General features: G+C 47.7%; 1 protein-coding gene across 3 annotated transcripts in view; it reads right to left on the bottom strand.

The window, feature by feature from the left end:
• The window catches only part of Soxn (SRY-box transcription factor soxNeuro), a 252806-nt gene that overhangs the window by 117773 nt on the left and 118879 nt on the right, over nucleotides 1-16154 (bottom strand). For 2 of the 3 annotated variants that reach the window (XR_011546555.1, XR_011546554.1), the window contains exon 8: nucleotides 11340-11350. The gene's annotated coding sequence lies outside the window, so the exon portion shown is untranslated. Of the gene's footprint in view, nucleotides 1-10597; nucleotides 11351-16154 lie in introns of those variants that run through there. The other variant, XR_011546556.1, reaches the window with a different exon arrangement.

Raw genomic sequence — 16154 nt, 5'->3', positions numbered from 1 at the left:
AATAACGCCTCGTCGACGATAGCGCTTAATATGTATCCGGTCTGCAGCGGTCCCTATATATAGAGCCCCACGGATCCGCCGTTTAACGACGTCGTCGCTGCAGCGAGTCACGTAAAGTTCGCTTTGATTTCGCCGACAGCTTCGTACTTTCGAAAATGTCGAGATGCCCGAACACTTGGAACCGTCAAAGGAACAAAACTGATCGGGCTTTTTGAACGATAAACCGTGCCGATTTGCGTAGCTTTTTATCGCAAGGATCCATCAGTCATTTCGGACATCGACTGTGTTACAGGCGTGTTTAGAAAAGCAATAAGATTTTTCAAACTAACGTCAGATAGATGAATGTATATCTTTGTCGCTCGGGTGTTAAAAAAAACAAAACAGTCCTACGCGGAGTAAAGCAAAAAAAAAAAAAAAAACTAAGCGACACGAGTGGTACAGGTAGTAAAACGCGCGTGAAGTGTTGGTCGAAGAATATTCAACTTATTTCGAAATCCGAAAGCAGTATAAGTATCTTATATTAGTTAATCCCTTTTGTTTCCAGGGCGCAGTGTTTTCTAACGTGCAAATCGTTAAAAGACGAAAAGAAACGAGCGGCAAATATCGATTAAGCTCAACGACGACGCCTTCCGTCGGGGATTATGACGTCGTCGGTGCCCTATTCGCGCAGGCGAAGCGACCGAGGACCCCCCGCCCTTCTTACGTAATCCGTCTGTTAAAATATCAATCTCAACGTTTCGCTCTTTGCACAAGATTCCGCGCGGGGATAAGGAGGGGGGGCTCCCGTCTGTTCCCGATCCGCAGAGCTCTGGGCTTTCGCTCTTCTCTTCGTCTGGACGAGGTCATCAAAGATGCAGCAGCAATCAGCGGAGCTAGTCGAGCGGACGAGCTCGGCTTGGAGGGCCGGCCGGCACCCGAGGGATGTGCGCGGATTTTCTTTGAGCGTTTAAATTGATCCCCCTTCTGAAAAAAAAAAAAAAAAAAAAAAAAAAATCGCCCACCGGTGAACAGCCCTTTCGAGAAAGGAGTGGAGGTGTCGGCTAACTGCAGCGGTCCCGCGCGCGTGCACGGTGTCAGATTGAATTCGAAAAATCGGCTTATCGGTGGAGCACGATCTTTTTGTAGGCTCTAAATGGTTGATATATACATATTTTTTTTTTATTATCGTACAATGGTTCCGTAAACGAACTTAAAAATGTATCTACTTGATCGCGTGCTCGATGTAAAGCAAGGTTCTGCGAGTTAACAAACTAAAGCGTGTTACTAATTACGATGAAAACATTTTTGCAACTGATAAAAAAAAGAAATTTACCGCAAATTACGTATTAATTAACATGACCGAGAATTATGTTGATATCAATAACAAGAGAATCGATATCGGAGCAGTCGGTGGTGTAACGCAGATATAATATTTCTCTGTCGGCGTGTTCGCGTTTGAAAATCAGCCGAAAAGTGATTCTCTCTCGTTGCAATCACGCGAGCGACAGCGAGACGCGCGAGATCGGCTTTCCGCGCAAGAGCCCGCCGCGACTTATATGTGTCTTTTAATAAATCCGCCCGGAAGTTCGGTCGCGGGGAAAGACATCAAAGTCTTTCCCGTCCTGATCCTTAACGGGGCGTAACAACGGGGTGCGCGACGAGGTCGTCGTTGAAATCACTACCGCGAGACACCCCTGCGACCATCCCCTGCCCGCACGGGGGGATCCTCCGCGCAGGGGTTGCTCGCTATGCGTGAGCCGCGGGAGGGCGGACTCTATTAAAAATGCAATATTCTCGTTAATCCACGCCGGTATGTAGCGCCGGCTAATTAGCGAGTGCGAAGGACGGAGAGGCACGCGCGTATGCTTGCCAACGTTGTCATGCAAATACCCCATGGTGTGCGGCTATGGGACGTCGTACACACGGCGCACACATTCGTCCGCGCGGGTACATGGAAACGAGAGAACGCGCCGTAGAGAGTGACATGTGCGCGCGTATGTATGCGACCGTGGACGCGGCTGTATGCCCGGGAATATATAGCGGGTGGAGGGAGTGAGCTATATCAATAAGCATCGAACGGTCCACGAAGGACGGCAGGGAGCTGTTGATTAAGGGGTGAGTACAATGAGGAGATATCCTCGGAGAAGGGAATGCGTCTGCGATGGATCCGCACGAGAGGGGTTTCCACCCACGTACGTCTCTCCAACACCTTCTCTGCTCCTCCGTCACCTTCTCATCGCCTCGAACACGCGCGCGCGCGCGCTCGCCTCGCGTTTCCCGTTTCTCTCCTCGATCTCATCTCCGGCGGCGCAAGCAAGAGAGACCGTTATACACCGATTACTGCCGATCCTGGACGGCACAATAGTCTCGTCTCTGTCATCGAGCGATGACTGGGTCACCTTGTCCCGTCGCGAGTGGATTCCGTAATAAAGTCGGATAGATTGGAGCGCGACCGCGAGCGATGTTCCCCGGTCAGGTAAATACGAGCTAACGAAATGGGTCAGCGGAAACTCGACCGATAGGTTTCGCGAGGCCAAGGCCTGATTATCGTCCCGTTCTGATCTCTCGTACAATTTGAACGAACGTTCTCGCTCTCCCGCTGCACTCCCGCGTCTTTCTTTCGAGCATTTTAATACCGGCGCTCCGGCAACCAACGCATCGAGCCGAGCGAGCCCTGAAATTAATGTGAAGTAATGAAAATTGGTTATCGGTCCGAAGCGACTGCGCGTCCTGCAAACCGAGCGGTGTTACCAGCACTGAAGCGCGTAATATCGCATTGAAGATAGTCGGACGGCGGGCACGGGGCTCGGCACTCGGGTGCAAGGGAAGCGGATCACGTTGACACAAAGCGCCCGTAATCCGTTTATCTTCTCTCCGGGCACTCCGCGCCCACGTGTTACGCTTCGCGTTATTCGAGAGTAAGATAGAAAGAGACCCCCGTCACTCGTTCTTTCGCCTATCCTCTCGCGCTCTCACCGACACTCGTTATTTTATAATAGAATAAACGACTAATTCGTTTTTTTTTTCTCTCTCTCTCTCATTTTTTTTTCTTTTTTTGGCGTTCAAGAAGTCGATAAAATCGGAAAAAAGGATCTCGTACTCGAAATGACGACCGCGTCGTATAAAATTCGTCGGCGCGTGTTCCAAAGGTCGAGAGGAGATAATATTTCAACGGTACCCTTCGATGTTAAATTCTAAACGTTTGTGACGCTGCAACGAGACCGGGGGAAGGGGGGGTGAGCTTTGTATTAATTAACCCACGGGTGTTAATTACGCGTTTACGTAATCGCACGTCGGGGAAACGAGAAAAGGAGAGTGGTAATATAAAGTTCGTTTCGATGACACGCGGGGAAAATATTACGCTGCTGAATTGTAGGGAGGAAAGAGACGGGTCGCGCTCATAAATCTGAAGGTAGAGCGTGCTCGCCGACGCGCATCATTGGCTGACAGATTTCTTCGCGGCGTCACACAGTTCCTCGATGCGCTCGCTCTCCGAGCTGTTTCCTTTAGAAAGATCCACGAGCCGGACGAGCCATCGCGACAGTATCCCCCTTTGAGTAATGACGCCCGGGCCCCGGCGCAGGAATGTCGGGGCGACGGGGGAGGAGGAGGACCTCTTTCATCGGCCGTTTCATTGGCTTCGAAGCAACACGGCCCTTCTCGCCTTCTTCTTCCGCCTCGCCTCCACCTCGCGCGGCCGTTTAAACGTGAAAACGGCTTAACGAATGACGGTGACGAGTCGTCGTCACCGCCGCCCGCTCGTCGCCGCCGTCGTCTGCGTTTTGTCTCCATATCGTGAAACACATTTGTCTCGGAACGGTTGTGAATCCCCCGCCGTTGGATTCTCTTCTTTCCCTTCGCGCGCGCATATAATATATATTACAAATCTCTTCTCGCGTTCCGTCTGCTATCCTTCCGATTCTTCCCCCTTATTTCTCCGGCACAGAAACTTGCACTTCTCCTTTCACTCCTTTCATCCGAATCCAATCCCGACAGGATTCGGACCGCTGAAAGGCCACGACAAAAGGCTGCCTAATATATTACGCTTATTAGCGCCGAATATCGCATCGAATATCTTTCGTCGAAATTTCGTTAAAAAGCCCGCGTGGAAACGCTCTGAAATGTTGAAAGCGTCGGGCCGCTTTATCAGGGGGTTAAACTGGTACGAGAGCCGGGAAGAGCACCCTAAAATTCGTCGGCGCCCACCGTCGCCCGCATTCATCCGCGCGAAGAAACAACCGTTCCCGTTTTCGCGTGTTTCATTTAGCATTTCTCGCGAATGGCGCGTTTCGGATAGAAAACGTTCCACGCGCTGCACTTTTAATTGATCAATCGAATCGACGTTTTGTCCATCGCCGAAAAGAGCGCGGTTCAATTTGATCTCGCGTTCCGTGATTCACAATCTACAGAGAGCCAAAATTCACGATCACGATCTAGTTTCAAGCGAGGACTTCGCGAGAAAAAATTTTCAGATATTAACCGTTCAAAAAAAGAAAAAAAGTGTGCTTTTTACTTTTTATCCAGAAACCAAAATTGATAGTTTCTTCATTATCGAGAAAAAAAAAAAAAAAAAGATTAGTTATTCACTTAGTCATTTTGTCGGCACTTTGTTTCGCATGCACGCGCAAACGCATAGAACATATCTGACTCATTAACAACACAAAGAGTCAATGGAGATTAAACAAATGCTCGGCCGTTATCGCTTTTCTTTGTCGCGCTTTCCATCGCCCTGCCTCCACTTTTTTTTTTTCGTTTTTATTTTTCCTTTGCTTCTCTCTTTTTCTTTCTTTCTCTTTTTCGCCACACATTCCAACCTCTTCGTCTCTGTCGATTCACTTAGTACGCCTCTGCGAAAACGCCGGATAATCCTCGCCGCATGGTCGCCACATTGTGCAACCCGCCACGCGACGCTACATTATTTATACCTGGTCGCGCATAATAACGCCGCAGATGATTTTAACGCGCACCTCTGCCTCTCGGTCTTAACAATTTCCGTCACGGGAGATGTGCAGAAGTTTTGTACGCGCCAAAAAAAAAATCGCGAGTACAAACGTAATCAAGAAGCGGCCACGTACAATTTTATGCCCGCAGTAATACTAAATTACATAGAACATTTATAGAGAAATTAAAAAACAGAAATTCTACGTGCGTTACGGACGGTCGGGCCTGTCACACGGGTCGGTTGTAATTTTTGAGAAAACACATTCGTGTTATAGTAGCAGTAAATCTTCCGTCTAGAAAAACTCTGGCGGAAAAGTCCGGGAGCTTCAAAGAAAAGAAAGAGAAGACGGAAAAAGGGAAACGAAGACGGAGATAGGGAAAGGAAGGAAGTAAGATAGGATTTGAAAGCTTCCAGAGTTAATGACTAAGTCCCTAGCTAATCTCGTCCGATACTTTCCCCCCCTTAGCCCGTGGGTGGCGGTGCATAGGTATTTGTTTCGCAGTATGGTACGGCGAGGTTAACAATAGCGGTTCGAACTAAGTGAGTCGGCAACCTTTTTGAAGGCCCATCCTTCAACTATTTCTTTTCTTTTATCTACCTGGCTCTCACTCTCTCTCTCTCTTTCTCTCTTGTCCCCCCGCACCACTTCTCTGCTGGAGATTTTACTAATAAGCAAGACTGGATGTGTCCTCAGGAAGTATCTTGTAAAATATTTTCGGTCTTACCTGCCACACGGACATTTACGTTTTCAAAGAAAAGAAAACACAGGAAAGACAAGATAGCTATCTCACATACAGTTTTAAAATCACACTTGTAATGATAGCTAGCTACGCATTACGTGACCAAAGAAGCCGCGCTTATTTTTGTCTCGAGTTAGAAACCGAACGGCTTTTCAGATAACGAAATAAAGTATCGCTAAAAATTCATAACACCGTGGCGACGATAGATAATCGCGTCAGAGAGAACGTCTCTGTTCCCGAATAAATGATAATCTACGATCGACAGCTTCCGGAAAATCTCGAGAGGATATTTATCGAACGTAGGCTGCGAACGCTTAGCCGGTCCTCCTACACATGGAATCACGCATGCGTCGAGCCTCCCTTAAAACAATACGTCGACCAATCTGGATGGCAAAAGGGGCTTCTGTTCCATTGGTTCGCTCCCTCGAGCTAATCTTTCTTTCGACGCATCCACCATTCTTTTTCTTCGCCGTCGTAAAACTGGCCTATCTCCTTTTTGTACGTCGCATTATAATTTTTATATTATAAAATATTTTACGTATACAAAAAGGAATTAAAAAATGCAATAAATCAAATAAGAAGCTAAATAATTTAAAATAAAATTAATTAGTTCTCTTATTTCGTCGATTTAATATGAATAATTATTATTTAAAAATTAGTTTACTGAACTATTTTGTATTCTAGTGGCGTTTTGATATTTTTAACACTAAGAAAGGCGAAACGGCACGAAACGCGATGAGGCAACGTTTCTTATTGTAGAGGGGAAAATGAAAAACGGATCGATGCCTTTCGAGAGCCGAGCGATGAATTTTAATTTCTTCCCCTTCGTTCAGAATATCTAGGTACAAACAACGGCCATTGTTACGCTTGTAATCGAGGGTCATTGATCGGCTGTTGTGCGACGTTAGATCTGAAAAATTAGCAAGTGTTTCCGTTCCCGCGCATATTGTTTCATTGTCGCGTAAGAGAAATGCATAGGCTTTTTTTTTTTTTGCTTTCACGCACGATTACAAAATAAAAACAACCATCCAATAAAGGGTTAAAAAGTAAATGCTATTACATGCATTTCGTAATATCATACTTTTTTAATTTTTCATTGAATTATTGGGCTTCTATAATTTTGACGTGCTATATTTGTATTCAATTGCATGTATTTATTTCTTTTTCATATTGCGCACGTATGATAAACTATCGCATGTGGCAAATGCGATTTTATTCCCATTTATTACTAGGTATATTCGTTCACCATCGTCACAATGGCATCATACAAATTTCTCTTTTAGCCAGATGTTAAGCAGCCTGAATAACTCGTGTCTTACGTTTAACGACGTAATTTCCCAGCTCGGTCAAGTAAGTACGCCAAATATTAAGAGAAGGAAAGAGAAAAAGAGAGAACGAACAAAGCGTAGGCGGTCCCTTCTGCGAAGCAAATGTTTTACCGAAGGTAATGGTCGTGCCGGAAGCGAGATGACGCGTGACCCCAGACGGACGCATTAGACGCACTTCCGGCGGTGTGACGCTCGGCGCCCTCGTTCGTCGGTTAAATCCGGTTCTGTCTAGCTTGCACCCTCCCCCGGTGCTGCTCGTCGAGCATCCTAATGCAACAATATTCTCACGAGCAAATGCCAAAGAGTTATTCAGCGATATCGCACTCGGGGATCAAATCATCCGCGCAATTCGAAACGCTCTCGTTGCAGCGTTGATTCCACCCTCGACGAGGCCGGGCGGCGCGAAAGAGCTCGGCGCGAAGAATCGTTTTTTATCTGCCAGACCGCATCGCGGTATTACGCAGATACTTAGCGTTGACGCGCGATCCGACGTACTCCGGGAGGTTTTTTTTTTCCTTTTTTTTTTTCGCGAACGCGCGCATTTCGGAGGCAGCAATGGTTTGTCTACGGTGAAATTCTTACTCGACGTCGCATTGTTCGACAAGTAGCCTGCAGACACCGATATCGGAAGACGCGCGCGCGGATATACAGCGGCAATCGATCCTCTCTCTCTTCCTCGATTTCCTCGCTCTCCCTCGGCGCCCCGCGCCGCTTCATTTCTCCTACGACAGAGGAAATGAAATCCCGTCCGGGACGCGATTCGCGCGACGTTTGTCCCGTTATTAGATCAGCGTTACTTCGTGCCTCATCTCGAGAGTGCTCTGCGGCCGTCGAATACGTCTTCCGCGTTTGAAAGCGCTGATACTTTTTTCCCCCTCTCCCCGCGTTCGCTCCCGTTGATATTTCCTACGAAAATCGCGTTCGTGCCTCGGAGTAATCAGCGAAAAAGTAACGTTCAGCGGATGCGACTTCGTGATCTGCGAAATATCGCGTTCTGACGCTTTAAATATAAACGTTACAGCGCAGAATTAAATTTCTTTTTCTTTTTAACCGAGAAAGAGATGATTAATACCATTATGTTTCCATATTCAAATTGGAATTAACAGTCCGTCTAATAATGCGGTTACATACGCCGCCGATCAATAAAACGGCAGTGATACGGCCGATTAGCTTTTACTTTTCCTCGCTGGCGGAATATGCCGCGCGATAATTATTAAAAAAAAAAAAAAAAGAAAAAAAGGGAATTTTTCCGATTCAGTACTTCGGATAAACTCGCAGTTTACATGTCCATTATCGCGCGTGCCGATCGCCGGGGCGTATTCATCGTTTATCTGTTAAGCGCGCGTATGCATGCACGATAGACTTCGTTGCATCTCTTCTTCTATGAGGGAGGAAATGAAATTCTATTCGCGTCAAGCCTCGGCCGACTTTGTCTCGTTATTACATCAACGTTACATCGGCTCGTGGGAGAATCGTCTCTGGCCGAGCGACGTGTCTTCTTCATTATTGCGACTGTCTATAATAATCGGATTTAAAGATCGCGATATCGGCTTCTCGCGCCGAGATTGAAATACATACAATTTCAGCATACGTGAAATCGGACGTTAACGAGCAAAGAATTCCAAACAAAACGAGATATATTTTTACCTCGGCAAAAAAAAAAAAGAGGGGAAAAAAAAAAGAAAAAAAAATGTAAACGTTCGCGCGAATTAGTTAGAAAATAAACACCGCCGCTCGAGTTCTTATCTCGCGTTTGGCATCGTCTATTTAGCTAGCTTTCAATTCGAAAAGCTCTATTCCGACTAATGGTACAATCTGTCTGATTAACAAACTACGGCGGTGCTCGATTCAATCGTTTCGCCGGAACGATCAAAGCCCGAAAAATCACTCTCGTCGCTCTCGGCCGATAGGAATCCGCGAGAGCGATGGCTCACGCTGCCCCGCCGACGCGCGGCCGGGCGTGCATTTACCACCTGCACCGACTCGAATTAAAAAGTTCGTTCTCCCGCGAAACCGTAAATAATGCCTTCTGACAGGCGGAGCCGAATGTCGATGAATAACGAGGCGCGGAACCTTCGACTTTCGATTCTTCTCTTTTTCCAACCAAGCGGCGCGGCTCTCGCGAGCGCACGTCAGTCCGGACCACACGCATACATACTCACGTGCCGGCTATCGCGGCTCGATACTGCGCGCGCGTGTGTGCGCGAACGTACGTGTGCGAGGACGGATCGTACGTTTCGAAAACAAAGCTCGTGCCTGGCGAGCGAGAGAGCTCCTCCGCTCACGGCGTCACGACGAGACCGATGTATCGATACCGGAAACGGCGCGATACACGACGAAAAAAAAAAAAAAAAGGCAGAGGAACTTGCCGCTCGAGTGTGAACGCGTCGGTGTGCGCGCGTGTAGGTGTGCACGCGCGACGCGATGGCGAGGACCGCGCGCATACGTCCGACGTGAACGTTTGAGGAGAACAGAGATACGCCTTCTCATCCTGCGGACGTGGCGACGAGTTTTCTGTCGCGATGGACGTCGTGCAATCTCTTTTTTTTTTCTACATCTCTTTTTCTTTTCGCGCGTTTATTATGCACTTGTGCTCTTTTGTTTGTTCACGGTGGCGGTTGACGCGCACTACCCTCAAAAAAAAAAAAAAAACCGGAAACACACGTATATAAAATAAAATTAGTCATTTTTCAATTGTCAAATCGATAACGATGATAACGCGGAGAGAACAAAGGTGCGCTTCGATTCTATCGTAAAGAAAACCACCGACGTTTACGTGTTCGGCATAAATTTAGATAATCGTTACATAAAGAAAATAATAACAGGAAAAAGGGTGACGAAACGGAGTTTCGGCTTATCGGCAGGAAAAGAAAGATACGAAAGCTAGAGGGGGTGGGGAAAGAAAGAAGGAGGGACCGAACGGTGGGAGTACAACGATGGAACCTTCTAATTCTCCGGGTAGCCACGTCGCCTATCTTTCTTTCTCTCCGTCTTGGATCCTCGCGAAAGAGAAATGAACGGAAGGAATGCCCTCGTATCTTCTTCGCGCAGGGAGAGGCGAGGGAGAAAGACGGAGCGAGCCCGTCAAGAGAAGTGACGGAGGAGGCAGGGAAAATGAGAGGATCAGAAACTACCGGAGGAGAGCGAGGGAGAGTCGGCCGACCCGTTCGTCCGCCGTCTCTTCTTCCTCTCCTCCGCGTCCTACCATTCTCCGGCCGCTCTCTCTCTCGACGGGGATTAATAACGGCCTGCCATTGTTGCCATGGCAACTCTCGAAGCGTTAAAAACTCCACGGTCCTAACCCCGCGATCGTGCGTTTAAAGTTCACGAAAGGGTTCGCGACGTCCGAAACTCCGGGCCGAAAAACAACCGGGCAAATATTTGTGCGCGCCGATGCACCTTTTCCGACTCCCTCCCTTCCCGAAGCGCATACGAGAAGACACGAAACGCCATGCGATGACTCGCGTCTATGTATAATTCGCGGCGCGGATATTAATATCAAGGGCGGTAAATTGAAACGCTTATTAAACGCCCGATTAACAAAGACAAAGGTGGGCAATATTTTGTCGCGACGCTGTCGTTTTTACAGCCGTTCGGTTTCCCTTTTTTTTATTATTTCTTTTTTTTTTTTATTTTCTTTTTTTATCTCTTCTTGTCTTCACCGCGACTCTCGGAGAGGAAATTTACAGCTCGCGTTTTTAAAATTCGAAATAGATATACAAAGAGTTTAATTAAAAGGATTACGGGGAAAATAAAATCGCTGGGACTTCGGGCGTAAGATGACGATAGTACAAAGCGATTCATTAACTGCACTCGCCGAGATTATGTTCCATACAACCGTGTTGTTTTAAGATAAAGATAAACATTTTCCTACTAGATATGAAAGTTAACTACACGAGGGAGATTGTCAGGCGAGGGTAAACATGGCGCGGAGAAATCGTTTGCTTTTCAACTAAAACTAAATCTAACGTAAATATCTCGCGCAGTATTAGAAAAATATATTTAATCTTTATTGCCATCTAAGCTTTCTGTTCGTTCGCGGTGACGCAACGTGAGTGAAAAATGTAGTTAAAATGGCATTCCGGCTCGTTAACGTGAAATACCACCGCCGTTTATTATCGGAATAACTTCCGAAACTACCTCGCGATAACAGTTACATCACGAAGGTAAATCTAATAATTTAGTGTTAATAGAAAGGACAAGAAGCGGAGTGGAGACCTTGGTACGCGAGCGACACTGATCAATATTCATGGATCCCATCCTCGTTGCGGGGTGGTTTTCGCGCTGTCGGGTGGGGTGGATTTATGCGAATGTTTCCTTCCGCTTAAGCGCATGAGCCATTCTACTTACAATTCGCCAATCTGAAACAGAATAAGAAATTTCATACTATTAGTTTCACCACGAAATGCGTCACGTTGATTAATTTGATATTAATAATAAGGCCTTTCGATTCATTAAAGCAATAATGCTTTTTAATAAATTAAATTTGTAAATACGTACGGCTTATGTTAAATTTTTTTTAATTTTAGGTGGATATTAAGAGGGAGTTAGCATTTACTTTTCAAGCAATTAATCTGATTGTGAGACGACGTTGTGCGTTTGGAAAATGAGCGGAGGAATGTGAACACGGCTCAGACACACGAGTCGCGCCGAGATTGCCCAGTCGACATAACTGACGGAGAAATGCGGCAGTTGCACGTGCATCCGTGCGAGTGCAGCGAGCTCGTACGAGAATGCAGTTCGGTTCCGGTGCGGACCATTAGTTGATGAGCTGCCTCGCTTCCCACCGCCCGCCCCCCCCCCTTCCTCCTAACGGCGGAAGATGCACTCTCGCCGCTCGTTGCAGGCAGCCACCCCCCCCCGGTATCCTTCCACACCGCGCTAACCCGGGACGGGCCCTGAAAAGCTCGCGTGGCATTGTGGGAACTATTATTGCCCTCCTCCCGTGGAGTTACATGTTTCGACGAAGCAAACTCGACCGGAGCCAGCCAGCCGTCCGACAGACTGGAAGGATCGAAACGAATGTAGAAAGAAAGGTAAGAATAAGGGCGAAGGGCAAAACGGGGATCCGGTCTCCGCGCTTGACGACTAACTATCTCTTTACCTCTTTATGTATTAATCTTATTTTTCTCTAAAAAAAGAAAAAAAAGGAAATAATTAAAATAAAGCTAACGTTAAAAATATTCAAAAGTAAGAAATAAAAATCAGTTAAGCTTTTATAAGTTTAAAATATTACATGTAAGTGCATTTATCTCACGGTGAGTAACAAATAACGGAGGAACTTTACGTCAATTCGTAAAAATGGATAAACGTGAAAAATTTTTCGTCCTTTTGTGAAAGATAACGTGCATTTTTTCCTAAATCGCGGCATGGTAACGACGAGAAGAAAATTGACGATAGTATCGCGCTCGCCTTATTCCCTGAAATTTCCACGAGGCGCCGCCGCTTCGGGAACGCGAGACCGGCACTCAAGATACTCGCCATTGTTTCGAAGGAGTCCGGACCGCGAGCACTAAAACCAACCCCCTGGCCCCGACATCGGTGGAAGCGCCGGATGATGTACCGCGCCCCAACCCCTTAATTACTGCCGCGTGCAAATTGGAAGGAAAAATTAATCGCAGAAATGACTTAGAGCTGCCGGCACCGGGGGAAAGATGAGGGAGGCGGTGGGAGACGCTCGGGAGAGAAGAGGGGTAGACGAGGAAGCGCGCCCCAGGGTCACACAAAGGGGATGAAAGGAAGTCCGGGGCAATTAGAATGATGCCCTTTGCACGGTCTTCCTCGCTCAGTCTCCCATCCTCCCGCACCACCTTCCGTCTATGAGCGTTCTTCCTCCTCTTACCTCCCGACCTCGCAAAATGCCGAGGCTATCCTCCATTGCCAACGCCGACGAAGCGACGTGGTAACATCAGGTGCGAGGTATTACATCGTAACAATAAATTACGCTTCTTGCATTCGGTGCGTGACGTTTCGCGCGATAGATGACCTAATTGAACGGCAGATTCTTAATGCGAATTGCGACTGTTTAAACAAAAATTTCTTTTTTTTACTACAAAAGATTAAAGATAAAGCTCTACATATCCAATAAATTTAATAAATTCTCGTATTAAAATTCAATTAATTTTTGTATTAAAGAAACTGATTTTATTTCCAGTGCTTTTCTATTATCGAAGATATACTTTTTCGTTACCATCCTCTTTTTTCAATAAACCGCAGCGCGCCCTTAAAAGTCTCCGTTTGAGTGTTGCTGCGCGCTATGAGGGATGAAGGAACGAAACGCGGTCGCAATGGGCAGATATTTAATCTCGATTTCGGGGTCGACCGCCGCCGCCAACGACGGCGACGACATCACCCTCTGGCCGTGGAAGGCCGTTGTCATATCTCCGGGGGATGATTCGACGTGACAGCTCTCCCTCGAGGGTTGCCACGGTCGAGCATCACCGACGAATCGCCACGTCCAACCCCCGCTATTCGTAGAGAAGCCACACACACACATAGCCGCAGGCGGCAATATACGTCGTGACGTCCGCGAATTCCACGCGTGCCACCCTCCCGCTCCTCACGTGGCCACCCTCGAGCGAGGTTTAATGACGTATAAACTATGCGTCGGATTAGCGATGCGGTTACGTTCCGCAACCCCTGTAAGACGATCGCGTAGGGCTACTTCTGCGCGGCGACGCGAATAGAACTAATAATCTTTATCGATATTTCTACCCTTGTTAACCGTCCGCACACAATATGATTCGTGCAATAGAAATAATTTATGCCTTATTCAGTTATTTACGTTACGCCGTTTACGTAAAAACGCTCGGAAATTATTATATTCAAATATGCGAAACGTTGATGAATAAAATAATGAAATATAAGCTCAAATAATATAATATTATATACATATAAAACTTTAGATTTCGTTGCTTTATATTACATTACATAACTTGATTTTATAGAACTACGATCGTCTGCAAATCGGCGAGTTGCGAACAGACGAGCTTACAAGATCTCTCGCGGCGATTACGGCGAACAAAACAAATAATTAACACGGCGTAGGAACACGGCTCGTCGAAGAGCGAGCGTAAGTGCGTGCGGCTGATGCAGAAATGTGGTAAAACGAGGTATGAGCGATGAGGGAGAGCAAGGCAGATAGAGAACGGAACGGGCACAAAGGGGCCCCGACAACAAAGTCAAGTGGGGCACAATGAGACGCGGTATGAGTACATCGAATGCCACGGTCGCCTCTCTTCTCGTGCAGTCACGGTCCCATGACTCTCCGCCGACCGTTGTGGCACTCTGTCTGATGGTGTGGTCATGGCGAGCCCACAAAAGCGTTCATTCAATAATCTGACCGTGTCACCTATGTATACAATTACCGGTGTATGAGCCGGGGATCCGTAGAGGGAGAAATCAAGCCGCGGTCAGTTCACCATCAAAACGCCAAAGACAATGGGCCACCATAACGAGGGAATTCTGTCAGCGGAGAATCTGGGACGCGGCGGTGCTTTTAATTTCGTCTAAGCGGAAGTTTCTCACGCGGCAAGAACCGCCGAACGAATTTCTACGCAATGTCGTTACTTTCTGACCGACTTAAGAGGCATCGTGATATCGTAAGATTCAAACTCGCGTTTTTTTTTCCTTTTTTCTTTTTTTTTTTTTGTATTCCTGGCGACGCCGTATATATTCCGTCTCGTCCGCCGAACGTCTCGCGACGCGTTCGAGATCGAAGAGAAACGAACCAAGCGCGGCAAACAACGGCGACAACCCTCCCCGTGGACATCCGTCGGTGATCCAAAACGCATATTCGCCGCTTCCGGACGCCGCGTCCCCTTCCTCCCGCGTTATTTCAAGCCGGCCGGCTTGATATAGCGGTCCCCGTCCCACACCCCTTCGCCGCAACTGCCCTCCCTCACCCTCTTACCCCTCTCGTGCTACGTGTCCCAGTCATCCCTCATCACGGCCTGGCACCCTCTATCTCTTTCTGCCCGTCTGCCTCCGCGTCTGTCCGTCTCTGTTCGCAGGGGAGCAATCAATAAGACATTCGTGACGCGACGGTTATGGCTGACGGGGACGTGAGCACGGGGGCCAACGGCCAGCCCCATGAATATCTTTCGATAGATTGCACATCATCCTCGTTGCGCCCCCGATGCGCGATGCGCCGATCCGGCGAGGGGTGATCCATCGGGGCAGGAGACACCACGAGGGTGGACGCGGCCGATGCGTAGCCACGCGTCCACTGCGGTTAACTTCCCGCCCTATCCCTTTCTCGTGGAGCACCGGGGGGAAGAAAGAAAAAGGCGAGGGGGCGATCGGAGATGCAAAAGACGCGAGAAATCATTGTCACAAGTCTCAAATCACCGAAACGAGCGCGTAAATGTTTAATAAATCGATAGACATGCGACGCGCGTAATCCGATGCGAGATAACGAACGAAATATCGCAAGATTAAGACTTCCGTAGTTTCTTTTCATTTCACGCGCTCTTCTCCGCGTCTCTGAGATTCAAGCACCGTTGTCGCAAATTAAGGAGAAAAAAAAAAAAAAAAAAAAAAAAAGGAAGGAGAGATTTCGTGCGAAACTGGTCGCTAGACAGCGAGAAAAGACTCGGTGCCGCTCTGTCCGTCGAGTTATGCCGCTTAAATTACCGAGCCTCCCCGCAAGTTAATTTTTTTTTTTCTTTTTCTTTTTCTCCGTCTATTTCGAAAAAGCGGTCTCGCGCTCCCCCTTCTTATCTGACTGAAGTAGGCGTTCATCCTTCTTCTCGCCACGTTTGTCACACACCGCGGCCGCGGTGCCGAGTTTTCGGACTGATTAGCATTTTTTTTCCCTTCTTCACGCTTCCACCGTGACCCGATGACGCCCGTGGCCGGACAATGAGGCTACTTATTTATTTAAATACCGGGTATCCTGTCCTTTCACGCGAAGATTTATGCACGCCGTCGAGCTAATTGCCGGCCCATTATCCGGATAATGATATTCTGTCGCGTAACGACGACGCATCGTCGGCTGTCCTGGGCCTACCTCCTCCTCTCCCCCCGTCCTCCCCCTCGCCTTCTTGTCCCATTCGCTCCTTCGTCTTCCTCTTCTTCGCGCGCTACCGCCGTCTCCGTATCTCTCCCCTTCCTCCTCACCGTTTGCTCTTCCACCATCGGGACTGACAAAAGACGCATCGTTGA

This window comes from Cardiocondyla obscurior, linkage group LG13, assembly GCF_019399895.1.
Source record: "Cardiocondyla obscurior isolate alpha-2009 linkage group LG13, Cobs3.1, whole genome shotgun sequence".
NCBI lineage: Eukaryota > Metazoa > Arthropoda > Insecta > Hymenoptera > Formicidae > Cardiocondyla > Cardiocondyla obscurior.
Note: the sequence above shows the minus strand (reverse complement) of the source record. Positions and strands in the feature narration are given on the sequence as shown.